Here is a 14873-nt window from a genome sequence, read left to right as displayed (position 1 = left end):
GTAGCCGATATCCCTACCTCGTTCCTTTTTACAGCCGAATAATAGTCCATTGTAGAGAGACCACATTTTGTTACTCACTCATCTGTTGATGGGCATTTGGGTTACTCCTGCCTCTTGGCGATCATGAAGAATGCTTCTGACAACATTTGTGTTTCTCATACTGAAAAAAAGTTTGTAAAACATGCATATGTAAAAATATGCCGTCTTAACCATGTAAAAGCATACAATTCAGTGGCACTAATCCCACTCATAATGTTGTGCGACCATCACTACAGTATGCCTCCACATCTTTTCCATCACCCCCAAAGGAAATCCCATACCCACTAAGCAACAATCCCTAAGCCCCCGACCCTAGCCCCTGGTTGCCTCTCACATACTCCCTGACCATGAATTTGCCTACATGGGGGAATTCACGCAAGTGCAGCCATACCGTCTGTTTTCCTGAGTCTTGCCGCTTTCCCTGAGCAGCACATCTTTTGGACCCATCCAGGTTATAGTGGGTGTCAGTCCCTCATTCCTTTTTATGTTTGGGTACTATCCCATTGTCAGGAGACATCCTGTTTTATTTGTGCATTTATCTGTCAACGAACACTGGGCTGCTTCCACCTTTGGGCTGTCACGCCCAGAGCTGCTGTGAACGTTGGTGTCTCTTGTGGGCGGTTGATCAGTGTCTGTAGTCCTCAGCATAATGTCCTAACTCCTCAGCATGACGCTCCTCATGAGGGCTTCTGTCCGCCCCCCCACCTGCCATGGGGCATGACCACCTGATGGCCTGGCCACACAGAATGCCTTATACCTTCTGGAATTAGACTCCCTATCTTTCCACCCCGGGTATCTTTGCCCAGGTGCACCTCAGCTTGGAACACTGTCTTCTTCCCTTCTTTGCCTGCCTACCTCTTTCGTGTCCTTCATGACTAGGATGAAGTGTCACCTTTGCCGGGCAGACTTCCCTAGCATGGCATACCGTACTTTTGGACCCAGCCCCAGGTTGGCTTGGGCAGCGTAGCAAGGTAGGGGGCGCAGGTAGAACGAGAGATAAGGAAGGCGCCCGGGAGCCCAGGTGCTGGTGAGCTCAGGATGCATTCCACGGCTTCCTGTTGTGTTCCTGAAGCTCTTTCTGCTTCTCTCTGTCACAGCCCTTATCATATTACGGCATCACGGTACATTAATCCGACCGTCTCCTCCAGCTGGCACAGAGCTCCTAGAGAGGAGGACCCTTGGAGGACCATCTTTGTATCCCCAGCACCCAGCCAGTAAGATGAAACCTATGGAGCAAGGAGGCTGGATTACATTTCTAGGAGGTTTGAAATGAAACACAGTTCTTATTAATATCACTCATTAAATCACTAGGGTTCATTAACATGAAAATACATATATAGCCTTCTGGATTACCAAGAAAAGAAAATGCCTGCAGACCAGGTACACTTTTTAAGGAAACCAGGCCTAGTCCTATTTACTGAGTCTATTAGACTCTTAAAAAAAAAAATCTTTAGGGGTGCCTGGGTGGCTCAGTGGGTTAAAGCCTCTGCCTTCAGTTTAGGTCATGATCCCAGGGTCCTGGGATCGAGCCCCGCATCAGGCTCTCTGCTCGGCGGGGAGCCTGCTTCCTCCTCTCTCTCTGCCTGCCTCTCTGCCTACTTGTGATCTCCATCTGTCAAATAAATAAATAAAATCTTAAAAAAATATTTATTCAGTTATAACTTACCCATAAAAAGTATGCAGATTGGTGGCTTTTAGAATACTCACAAGGTTGTGCCACCATCACCAGAAGAGCCAAATATCAATTAACAGTCACTTCCTGTTCTTGTCCCCCACCTGGTCCTGCCCTTGACTGCTACTAGTCTGCTTTCTTACCCTGAGTCTTAAATACTCGGAGCATTAGACACCCTCTCTCCCCTCCTCATGTCAGGTTTGAACATCTGTGTTAGTGAGCAGTTTTTTCCAGGCACAGCAAGAGAGAGAGGAAGGGATGTCAGAGGAAGGAAGGAAGAGGGAGGGAGGGATGGACCCTTTGGGGCGATGATACAGCAGTTAAATATGAAATTGGGACCACCTGGCACAGAAGATTCTTAGAAGAAAAGAAAGTAGGAGATACAGAGAAGTAAAGAGTGGGCCCAAACGTATTCCTTTGGGGAAGTTTGCCAAGTTCTCTTCTATCAAAAGAGACACTGATCTCATAGAAATGAGATGGCTGGGAACACTGTGGGGTGGGGTTGGGGGGAATGTTCCCGTTGGTTACATGAGCTGCTGACAAGCAGCAGCAGGAATGTTGCTGGGTGATGGGTCTCCAGTCGTCCCCTGACATTTTAAAGGGAAGTCAGGAACACCGACCCTTCGGCCATCCCCCATTGCTGTATGTGTGAAGCGAGTGGTCTGCTTGTCAGATTCCAAGTGCCTTAATTTTCTTTTTTTTTAAGATTTTGTTTATTTATTTGACAGACAGAGATCACAAGTAGGCAGAGAAGGAGGCAGAGAGAGAGAGGAGGAAGCAGGCTCCCCGCTGAGCAGAGAGCCCGATGCGGGGCTCGAACCCAGAACCCCGGGATCATGACCTGAGCCGAAGGCAGAGGCTTTCACCCACTGAGCCACCCAGGCGCCCCCCAAGTGCCTTAATTTAACAGGCTCCTCAGTGTGTACAGGTGACTGCTAGGTTAAAAATATTGTATTTAAATGCAGATTTCTGTCTTTTTCCATTATGTTCAATTTAAAAAGGGGGGGGGGGGGAAATACGTCCATTTGGAGGACTTTTTCCCCTCTGATGGATGAAGCAGAGTAGTGAGATTTGTGCAGGAGGCAGAATAATGATGCCCCAAAATGTCACAGCCTAATCCATGGAACCTGTGAATATGCTGACGGGAGGATTATCCAGGCAGGCTCAGTGTCATCACAAAGGTCTTCATAAGAGGGAGGTAGGAGGATCAGAGAAGATATAACCATAGAAGTGAGGCTAGAATGATAGAAGACCAAGAGCCAAGGCACAGGGAGGTAGGGCGGGGGCGGGGGGGTTGCTTCGAGAAGCTAGAAAAGACAAGAAAGCGATTCTCCCCTAGAGCCTCCAGAAGGAGCGCAGCCCCGAGGAGACCCACCCACTGTAGGCTTTTGACCTCCACAACTGTGAGATAATAAACTTGTGTTGTTTTAAGCCATCCTGTTTGTGGTCATCAGCTAGAGTAGCCCCAGAAAACTCATCCAGATTTCTCCCTGAAGTCTGAGTTTTACTCTGAGATGTGGCTTTTCACCGTTGTAAAAATAGCTCGCAGTGACTGAGCGGTAATGGTGTGCCAGGACCTCTACCAGACCTGGGGCAGACATCACCTCATGTAATTCTCTTGGCGGCTGAGTCAAGAGGCACCATCACCACCCTCTGTGTGTGTGTGTGTGTGTGTGTGTGTCTGTGGTATGTTTGCGTGCCTGCGTGGCACGTATGTGTGGGTCCTCTCCCTCCACATTGCTTTCTCTTCTTTCTCTGTTGGGTATCAGATCTCCCTCTGCCTTCCTCTTCTCCATACACGTGATTGTATTCAGGGCCTGCCTGGATAATCCAGGATGATATTCCCATCTCAAGATCTTTAGCATAATCACATCTTCTGCCAACGGTAAGGTAATAGGCAGAGATTGCAGGAATGAGGAAATAGATACGTCTCTTCAGAGGGCCTTCTTACGAGGGGGTAGGCACCCTACCCACCTTTCCCTCCCAGGTCAAGCCTGAGAGCCAGCTCTCACATCTGCACTGTCATAGGTGAGGAAGCAGGGGCTCAGAAAAGTTTACTACCTTGCCTGTATTTCTCACACTGCTGCTAGGTGGGACGGGCTCTTTCTGCTATCCCCCCAAGAATGTTCGTGGAGAAATATGGGGCGTGCTCTACCACCGTACATGATTACAGGGAGCTCTGTTAGTTTCTTGGATACTTCAGTGTTTTCATCTGCAAAACAGAATTGTAATACACCCTCCCTGATCTAGGTCAGAAGAAATTAGACAATTTTTGTGAACATTCTTTGAAAAATACTATGTTATATAGATGCAAAGAGTGATTATTTTCTGGAGCAGCTTCATAAAAAAGTCTTCATGTATGAGAAGAGATGACTTGGCTGAGCATCGTGAAGGAAATGCCAAAATATTTATAGAAATCATCACCCTGGCTTGGAGTGCTGAGTCTTCACTTAAGAAAGTGAATCAAGTTCTGATGTAGAGACATTTAAAAATCTTCCCCGTTTGAAGAATTATACCTGGAAGCCACTTCCCAAAGGAGGGCAGCAGGAGAGGCTGAATTATCTCAAGTTGAGAGGGGTTAGAAGGAAGGTGAGCTTGACGATGCTTACCCTACTTTCCAAGCATCTGGGTGTGTGCATAACTGGGATGTTAGAATTTGATTGCAATCACACCATGTGCTGTTTTTGTCTGTTACGTTTCTGCGGTCTCTGTCACCAGGGTAATAGAAAAAGGATGGTGGGAGAAGAGAATGGGTGGTTGGTGGCGGGGGAGGTTGCATAGGTAAGCAGTAAAATGACACCAGGAAGAAAAAAGTCAGACACAATGAAGAACATTTAGTAAGAACATCTTTTAGTAGATGTCTTTATCAAAACTGATTTTTGACCTTTCAGAAAGACCTCTACTCTGCATTCATGCTGTATTCATAATTCTAGATCCCATGGGGAAATCATGTCCATTCAGAAGAGACCACATCCAGCACCATGGCAGACATTGCTAATCAATCATAGCAACCCAGAGCTCTAGGCAGCCCCTCCCCACCCATGAACCCTATCTATCACCTCTGCTCTCGATGATAAGCCTAGGACACCACTTTTACTGCTTTCATTAACTTACTTCAGAAGACTTTCTGACCAAGCTCAAAACTAATCATTTGCCATTTTAGTAATTTCTGGTTTATTGGCAAGCCAATAATACCAGCTATGATCGCTGACTGTGTGCCAAGTACTCCACATTTAATCCTCACCAATGTTAGTTTTCTAAGTAACTGAAGTTCATTCGAATAAGACAACCATCAGAGGAAAGTTCTGTGACTTGCAAAGTGTTGGAAGATACTGCTCTGGAGACCAGCGAGACATTGCACCAGTGTATACCTTGTTAGCTGATTGGGGAATGCAAAAGAAGTTATTGCCCTCAAACAATTTATACTTGTGGTGTGGCAGGACAAACACACATGATTCAGTGAAGGGAAAAAACCAAACCATGTGTGTGCATTTGAACTTTTTTTTTACAAAAATGCTGGGGAGTGGAATAAAACACAGTGAATGGATGTATTGGGGGGGAAAATTTATGAGCTCTTTGTCACTCCTGTTTTATTTTTAAAACTTTTTATTGAAACATCACTCACATGACATAAAGTACACCCTTTTAAAGTGTACATTTCATTGGTTTTTAGGATTTCTGCTATGTTTTGCAAACATTTACCACCATCTAATTCCAGAACACTTCCATCACCCCAAAAGTAGCCCCATTCTTATTAGCAATTAGTCTCTATTTCCCCCTTTCCCAGCCCCTGGCAACCACTAATCCATTTTCTGCCTCCACAGATTTGCTTGTTCTGGGCATTTCATATAAATTGATTCATTTATATGAACGAATTATATAGCTTTTGGCATCTGACTTCTTTCACGCAAGGTTCATCCACATTGTAGCACGTGTCAGGACTTCTCACCTTGAATAACATTCCATTGTTTGGGTTTGTCACTTTTTATTTACTCACTTACCCACTGATGGATGCTTGGGTCGTTTCTGTTTTCTGGCTCTTAAGAACAATGCTGCTAAGAGATTCATGTCCAAGCTTCCGTGTGGACATATGTTCTAAATCCTCTTGGATATATATGTAGGAATAAGATTGCTGGGTCATATGGTAACTCTGTCTAACCTTTCAAGGACCCAACAGATTGCTTCCAAAGTGGCCGCACCAGTTTACATTCCCACCAGCCATGTATAAGGATTCCAATTTCCCTACATCCTCACCAACCCTTGTTACTGTCCTTTACCTTTAATGCCATCCTGATGGGTATGAGGTGAAATCTCATTGTGATTTTTGACTCACATTTCTGCCCTTCTGTTTTTCATCTTCATTCTGATGGCCAACCATGGACCGAGATGCTGGACATGGAGGAGCATGACTTACTAGTTCACGGTTCTTTAGGTTGGAGGACCTGCCCAGCGGAGCTGGGTTCTCTGCTCTGGTATCAGCAGGCTGAAACTTAAGTGTCTTCTAGATGATCTGGGGGAAATTCTTGGTGGTGGTAGAATTCAGTGTCTTCAAGTGGCTATTAGAACCAAGGGGCGCACTCTCAGCTCCAAGAGGCTGCCCACATTCCAGGCCCCATGGCCTCCCTCCATCTTCAAGCCAGCAATACCATATTGAACCTCATTCTTCGAATTGCTGACTTTTCTGTCTCTGATGTGCAGCCTAAGCTTCACAGGGCTCATAGGTGAGGCCCACCCAGATAACCTCTGTCTCTTCAGGTCAACTGATTTGGGACCTTAATTCCTTCTGCAGAATCTTTTCTTAGGAGCACCTTGATTAGTGTTTGATCGTGTGCCCGGGAAAGGTGTGTGGATGGCAGAAGCTGGGAATCTCAGTTGGGTGGGGGTCGTCTTAAAATTCTGCTTCTCGTAAGGCTTTTAACACGGTAGAATAAGGTTTTTGCTGAGATGGATTAAAAATGTTTTAATGCACCAGCCATGCACAAAGTTCCAGCTTTATGGCTAATGTTGGCCAACAACTGTTGAAAGTATGACAGTATTCTGCAAATTCACTGACACTGTACATACTGACTTTTGTCGCTGATGATTGAATCAATGGCTCCTGTTGGCTTCAGCTCTTAGCTCGTGGACCAGGACCTTGCTGAACCTTGACAAAGTGATAAATTGTACTTTGATGTCCTCGTTTGATTCTATGGCTCTTTTGAAAGGAATACCCTTCTGATGTGCCCAATAAAATCCTCTTTGATGTGCCAAATATGGACAATTGAACTTTTAAGGAATTGAAGCACAGAAAGTGAGTGTCTGCCCAGATTGACGCAAGCACAGTCTTTTGTTTGTTCCTTATGGTGGACATTAGGTTTCGGAAATGCTCCTTATTCTTGGCAATGTCCTTTTCCTCCTCCGCACAATCGTCTGGCTCTCATGTTCTGAAACAGGAATAAATTGCCCCTGGTTATATTAAGTAGAATAAACTAAAGTGAGGACATGTGAAAGCAGGAATGACTTCGAAAGAGAAAGCCAGTGGGAGCTAGTTCCCATTACAAAGGTCAAGTCAGAAGCAACTAGAAATTTCTATCTCTTTCTTTTAATATTGTTGAAATGTAGCAGGTTTCAACTGATCTAAAAACTGGTATTTCCAGTATGTGTTATTGGGACACTAGTTTCACGAGAGGAACCGTAAGTGTTAAGCAGAAATAGGTTCTGTGGTCCATCAAATAAGTTTGCCATTAAGTGTATGAAAATATCCTGGGAAAAAATGCAGCATATTGTGATTTCCAAACCTGCAGGTTGAATTGAATGCTCTTTTGGTTTAGGAAATATTTGTGAGATTTGAACTTACAAAACACACTTTGGGAAGATCTGTGTGGAACAAATTCTTTGACTTGGGAAAGTAGACATATGTCTTGTGGCATATATATATATGTATGTGTATATATATATATATATATATATATATATATATATATATTTAAGCTTTATTTATCTGAGAGAGCGAGTGAACAAGGGGAGGGACACAAGCAGAAGGAGGGAAATCCTCAGACTCCCCGCTGAGTGTGGAGTCCAAAGTCAGGCTTGATCTCACGGCCCTGAGATCATGACCTGAACTGAAATCCTTAGTTAACCGACTGAGCCACCCAGGCACCCCTTTGGTGACATATTTGTTGCACAAATCCAGAAATGGACACATCTCCATTTGGGTCACAAGTACGTGCATGTTGGTCAGAGATGCACCTATTTTGGTCATAGAGGGGGATAGTAATTTTTCTGCCGCCAGTAAATTTCCTGGTGGGATTATCTCCTAATCCCTTCATAGTCTATTAATACCATTCCCAATTTAGCCTTAGAAGTATCCTCAGACACTTCAGTAACAATTTCATGTCTAGTGACTGGAGAGGAGAAGGAAATTAATGCTTATTGATTATCCCCAACGGGGATGGATGCCCCGTGTGTTTTATCCTATTTAAACTTCATTGTAACCTTGCAGAAGCAAGTTTTAGTTATCCTTCAGTTCATAAACGAGGACACTGAAACTCAGAGAGGTTAAGCAGTTTGCCTAGGGTCACACAGCTCATTGATACCAAAGGGCATTTGGATCCAGGATTGTCGTCCTCTGACTCCAAAGCCCCTCCTCTTCTCAATACACCCCCTGCTTCTCTGCCCTTGTTGCTGATCTATTTTAATTTATGCTATAAATGAGTAGTTTACAAAAAGTTGGGTGTAGATCAGATATATGCAGTTGGGCTAGGTGCTCTCTCTGATCAACTTTGTGATTTCGGCCACACTTCATCTTCAGCCGATGGTGGTTTCAGATACTCGAGTTCTTGGTTTCCCTGTCCCTTCCCTACTCTCTCTCAAGCGATGAATGATCTGGAAAACAAACTTTTACCACACACCAGGGAAAATGAACTCTGATTTCTGATTTTATTTTCCATCTTTCTATGCTTCGTAAAGAGAAACATATCATTTCATTTATTTGAACAGATGTGGGGCGCATTAGAGCCACACTGAATTGGGCTGAAATCATTTGACCTTTGGCAACTGACTTCATTTCGAGCCCGCTTCCTCAGTCTGTAAGATGGAATGAGAATTCCCTCTCATAGGGTAGCTGAGGATGAAATCAGGTCAGAAATTGGGCATGAATTCAAAGCACTTACATAGGAGTGCTTAGTGATTGTGAACTTTTTTTTCCTTCTTAATAATTGGAACTTGACATCGGTGATAAAGATAAAAAACAGGAAAAAGAAACACCAGGACACCTTTTAGGGGCTCTCAAAATAGATTTGAAGAAAGGAGCACCTGTTCTCCCCTTCACTTACTGGTCTAACTACTACTCCTTCATTTATGGCCAGTCAGTACCAATTCAGAGTATACTTGAAAATTCGAGTAAACATGAACATACATTAATATTAACCAAAGAACAAATATTTGTGCAACTCGCTTGGCCGTCTTGTTTACTTTCGCTCTGAGAAACGTAGTTAGCAGAAATGACATCAAACAAACAAACAAAAAAACCCTCTTCCCGTCACCCAGGGCAAGTTATGTCCCTGCTTGCCACCCTGGGCCTTTAGCTACTCCTTGTCCTAAATGGGGAAAGACTGTTGATGTTTAAAAAAGAGGTATTCTTTCTTAAACATACGTCATTTGAAAATGCTCTTGGGGCACCTGGGTGGCTCAGTGGGTTAAGCCACTGCCTTCGGCTCAGGTCATGATCAGGTCCTGGGATCGAGCCCCACATCGGGCTCTCTGCTCAGCAGGAAGCCTGCTTCCCCCTCTCTCTCTGCCTGCCTCTCTGCCTTACTGTGATCTCTCTGTATCAAATAAATAAATAAAATCTTAAAAAAAAAAAAAAGAAAAAGAAAATGCTCTTATCTTGCTATCTGCAGAGCTATCCAGCACAGTGCCTCGCCCGTGGTAGGATCATTTTGTTGAATTAATGAGTATTTACAGAAACATGCTAAACTCTCGTCTCCCCACATTTAACTCCCATGGAGATGAACAGGTTTTGTTTTGTGTCTGGAAATAGTTCGGCTCCTGGAAAATATTTTCCCAAGGAGCATGGTGGAAGATGAAATAGCCTGGATTTTGCTCAAAATAAAAGCTATGCCAATATTTGTTACCCAGACTCACCAGCTCTGACCTTCAGCTGTTTGAGACAGACTTTCTTGGCTTGGCAGATATAGCAGCGGGGAGTCTCACTTCTGCCTGAAATCTTAAGTTGACTCTAGACCCTTCCACGCACGTGCACACGCTCGCACGCACGCGTGCGCGAACACACACACACACACACACACACACGCACATGTACACAGGTGTCCCGTTCAGAACCATCAGCTGTCCAGTTCACTCGTAGCTCCTTCTATAGGATAAATAAAGAGGGCTGAGGCAATCTGGAAAGCTCGCTGCCTCTCCACCCTCTTAATTGATCCCACTGTGTACACACTTCATGACCCATTACACTCTGCCCCTCAAGTTTGCTCTGGACTGTCTGCTAATCACTGACCAGGGCCGTCTTCGGCGGGGGCATGCTGGAGCAGCAGGGTTTTCCAATCTTGCACTCTGTTGCTTTTACGAGCCCTTCGGTATTCATCTTCTGGATTGTAGAGTTTAACCCCATTTACAGCAAATTCCACCCAGAGCCCTGGCGAAGCCGGTCTGGCCACCGAACAGCATAGGCTCAGAGGGAGCACTTTACATAAAGCCCACTGAGAAGGTGACAGGCGGGCCTCCCTCTAATAACTCACAGTGGCAGATCGGAACGAAGTGTTCTCAGGTTTTCATGTTTGGAGGAGGCAGTGGGTTGGGCTGGGCGGAGAGGGGAGGTTGCTGACCATACGTAATCTCCCTTTCTGCTAACCAGGGATTTAAAAAGTGTCTTTTTTTTTTTTTTTTAAAGATTTTGTTTATTGGGGCACCTGGGTGGCTCAGTGGGTTAAGGCCTCTGCATTCGGCTCAGGTCATGATTCCAGGGTACTGGGATCGAGCCCCGCATCGGGCTCTCTGCTCTGCAGGGAGCCTGCTTCGTCCCCTCTCTCTCTCTCTCTGCCTGCCTCTCTGCCTACTTGTGATCTCTCTCTGTCAAATGAATAAAAAAACTAAAAAAAAAAAAATTTTTTTTTTTAAAGATTTTGTTTATTTATTTGACAGAGAGAGAGACACAGCAAGAGAGGCAACACAAACAGGGGGAAGTGGGGGAGGGAGAGGCAGGCTTCCCGCCGAGCAGGGAGCCCGATGCGGGGCTCGATGCCAGGACCCTGGGATCATGACCTGAGCCGAAGGCAGACTCTTAACGACTGAGCCACCCAGGCGCCCCTAAAAATAGTGTCTTAAGAAAGTTGTTGCAAACAAGAGACGACAGGGACCCTACACAGAAACACGCAAGGAGAACATTGCTATTTCTGTTAGCTGCTTGGGTTAGGACGATGAGCGATTTTTTAAAAAATGGGGGAACGTCGGGGGGAGAGTGGTAGGATTTGAGAAATAGAGAATGCTATCCAAGGCTTTTGTGGGTAACTGGGGTCTCTCGAGCCTGGGACAGGTGCAGCTGTGGGCATATGTCCTCCTCCCTCCAGGCTGGACACGAATCCAAAAACCCAACCCCAGATCTTCTGCCGTGTCCCTGGCATTTCCCTGTTGAACACAGTTCTAGTTCCTGTTTCACTGTTTTGGAATCGCTTATATTATTCTTACTTACAGTATACATGCATACATGAAATTTACCATTTTAACCTATTTAAGCACACAGTTCAGAGGCATTAAGTACGTTCATGTTGTCATGACAGCATCACCACTGACCACCACCAGAATGCTTTCCATCTTGCAAAACTGAAACCCCTACGAACTCCCCCCCACCCCACGCCTCCCACCTGCTCCTGGTCACTAACCTCCATTCTACGTTCCGTCTCTATGATTTTTGGCCACTCTGCATACTGCCTGCGAGTGGAATCCTGTAGTCTTTGCCCTTTTGTGTTCGGTTTGTTTCACTCAACATGTCTTCAAGGTTCATCCATGTTGTAGCAAGTGTCAGAATTCCTCTTATTATCCATCCACATGTCGATGGACACTTGGGTTGCCTCTACCTTTTGGTGATTGTAAGTAATGCTGCTGTGAACATGAGTTAGTCTGGATTTTTAATTAAAATTCTAGTGCTCATCTATTTCCTTTAGCTCCCCTGGTGAGCTCTTCCTCAAAGAATGATCTGATGAGCCCAAATCAGGTGTACCAAGCTGGAGACTTGAAGGTTGGATGTGCTGCTGGAAAGTCTTCGTTAGACTGTAGACACGAAACAAGTGGTTCCTTCCCTTTATAAGAAGAGGCTAATGTTATGGTGACCATATGTCCCTATTTGACCAGGACAGTCTTGGTTTACACCTGCCATCCCAGGGTAATTATTAATGCCACACCCTTTCACTCTTGGTTTGTACAAGAAATTATGTGGGCACCTTGTTTCTGGAGAAAGTTCTAAATGGGTGTCGTCTGAGGAGAAGATGAAACTGGAGGAGTGGATACATCCTGGAGAGACTTTTGGAGGATGACGTTAGGATCCAAATGTGTAGCTTTGTGGTCTGAGGAGAACCAGAGGATGAGTAGCAGAGTCAGGTGTGAGTGTCCCCAGTATGCTGAATTAGCAGCTTTCCATGTTGCTGGTCCTTCTAAGACAGGGGTTCCCAGCTGGTGGAGCTTTTGCCCGTCAGGGGGCATGTGGCAATGTCTGGGAATGGGTTTGTTTGACACAGCTCAGTCGGGGGGGTGTGCTCCTTGCATCTAGTGGGTAGAGGTGAGGGACACTGCTGAAAGTCCTGCCCGCACAGGGCAGCCCTCCTATGACAAGGAATTACCTGTCCTAAACGTCAATAGTACTGTGATTGAGAAACCTGGTTTAAGGGGTGCAAGGAAGAAGAGAGGGAGGAAAGGCGAAGGGAGGAGTGAGGGCAGAGAGAAAAAGACCCCAGTAGGGTCGCCTGGGTGGCTCAGTGGGTTAAAGCCTCTGCCTTCAGCTCAGGTCATGATTGCAGGGTCCTGGGATCGAGCCCCACATCGGGCTCTCTGCTCAGCCGGGAGCCTGCTACCTCCTCTCTCTGTCTCTGCCTGCCTCTCTGCCTACTTGTGATCTCTGCCTGTCATATAAATAAATAAAATCTTAAAAAAAAAAAAAAAAAAAAGACCACAGTAGCCGCATGCCACAGGCAGCCGAAGGCAGAACTTCAGCCTCGAAGTCAGGCAATGACCTTGACATTTCCTCTCTCCAGTAAGCCTGCTCCCCTTCCCAAACCACATAGTCCCTTTCACCCTCTGCCCAGTGCGGCAAGCACCGGACTCCTGTGCCAGACACACGGGCTCGGAGAGACTTCCTGGAGTGCTTTGAGAAGTTGGACTGGGACATAGGTCCTACCCTTCCCAGCCTGGCTGAGGGGTGGGAGGTAAGAGGGCAGGTAGGAAGCATGGCCACGCCTCCAGGGCAGTTCCTAGGTGCGCTCCTGCCCAGCACCAGCATCTCTTGCACAACACGTACTCCCGAGAAAGCCACTGTGTTTCAGATCATCGGTTGATATTCCCAAAACACCCAGACGACACATGGCTTTTTCAAATCCTGTTTTCTGCATTTTAAGGCATTCTGGGTTGGTGACAGAATGCATGGGAGAGCGGGTCCCTGTCCCCGTGGGTCCTGTTTGTAATTTGATCTATTCTGTGTGGACATCGTAACACCGGATGATGTCATTGTCTTGCTTGCAAGTGATCACCTGTCTGGTCTGAGCTCAATTCACAAATGCTCCCAACCAGCTCCCATAAATATTCATTCATGATGAGGTCAGACGATGAATGCAGCAAAGGATCATTAACACAAACCACAGCCTTTTCCCCTCCTGAAGGGATCGTGGGCCTCCCGACAGGAGGGAGGAAGGCACAGGATCACCTTTCAAGAGTTTAAGAAGAAATCAGACTGAGTTTCAGTGAAATCAGGATGGGAGAAGGTGTGCGGGATGTTAATTACGGGGGAAAATACCTGCCAGGTGAGGGATGTGCTGTTCCTTTAGGGCCTGGCTATTCGCATGTACTCTGTCATGGTAATTTCCCTAAGTGCAGGGGGACTAATGAAAAATCTTTATGCCAATAAAAACATTTGCAAGCCACTTTTTTTTTTTTTTTAATTTGGTAAGCCCACCTAGAAGTCTGGCTTACACACTGATGAACTGTAAAATCAAAAGAGACTGCTAAATTCACCTTCCAGCAGGGGAAGGGTGCTGCGTAAACACCGAGACTTATTTTCATTCATCCCCAGGTCACACTCAGTCTCTGCTGTGGGGTCCGCTGGCCCTGGCACGGGTCTTCGGGTTTGGGGAAGGGGCGGGGTGGGCTGCCTCAGTTGCAGACAAAATAGATGACTAGCCTGGTGCCAATGAACCTCCCTTTAATTGATAATTTTAAGACCTATTTGCTCTCCCTGGAACAGCTGAGACTTTAAAGAGCCCACTGTGAAAACAAATGGAGAATCAAGTCCTCTCTCAGGAAGTGAAGGGGGCCTCTCGGGCACTGGGAAAGACCAGGCCCCTTGGATAGCCATTTTACTAAAGTGTTCTGAAGGTCCACGAAGGTGACAGGTCAAAGTCCTAGGGTGACTACGGCTGTCTCTTAGGTTTGCTGTCTCTTTACGTCCCCGGTGGAGTAACCAGCTGTCCCCTCGTGCCCTGGACCAAGGGTTTCCTGGGACATGGGATTTTCAGAGTTACAGAGAGAAGGGCCTCAAGCCTCACCTGGGCCCTGAACCCCCCTAGGTTCATTCTTAGCTTTCCCTGGGTTCTTTGTTTTGCAGGTGTCTGCCTGAGCCATACAACTCTGTTCAGCAATGCTCTGAGTGTCCCCATCCCACCTTTCAGCTTCAAGGCTCTGTAGAGCTCACTGAATGGTAAGATTGCCTTATCGATGGATGCCCAGTTTAGTTATTAAACCCTTTCCTTTGGTTACTTGTTCAAAAACAGGTTTATTATTATTATTTTTTAAAATGATTTTATTTATTTATTTGACAGAGAGAGAAAGCACAAGTAGGCAGAGCAGTAGGCAGAGGGAGAGAGAGAAGCAGGCTCTCCGCTGAGCAGAGAGCCCGATGTGGGGCTCGATCCCAGGACCCTGAGATCATGACTTGAGCCGAAGTCAGAGGCTTTAACCCACT

This window comes from Lutra lutra, chromosome 12 (assembly GCF_902655055.1).
Source record: "Lutra lutra chromosome 12, mLutLut1.2, whole genome shotgun sequence".
Taxonomy (NCBI): Eukaryota; Metazoa; Chordata; class Mammalia; order Carnivora; family Mustelidae; genus Lutra; species Lutra lutra.
Note: the sequence above shows the minus strand (reverse complement) of the source record.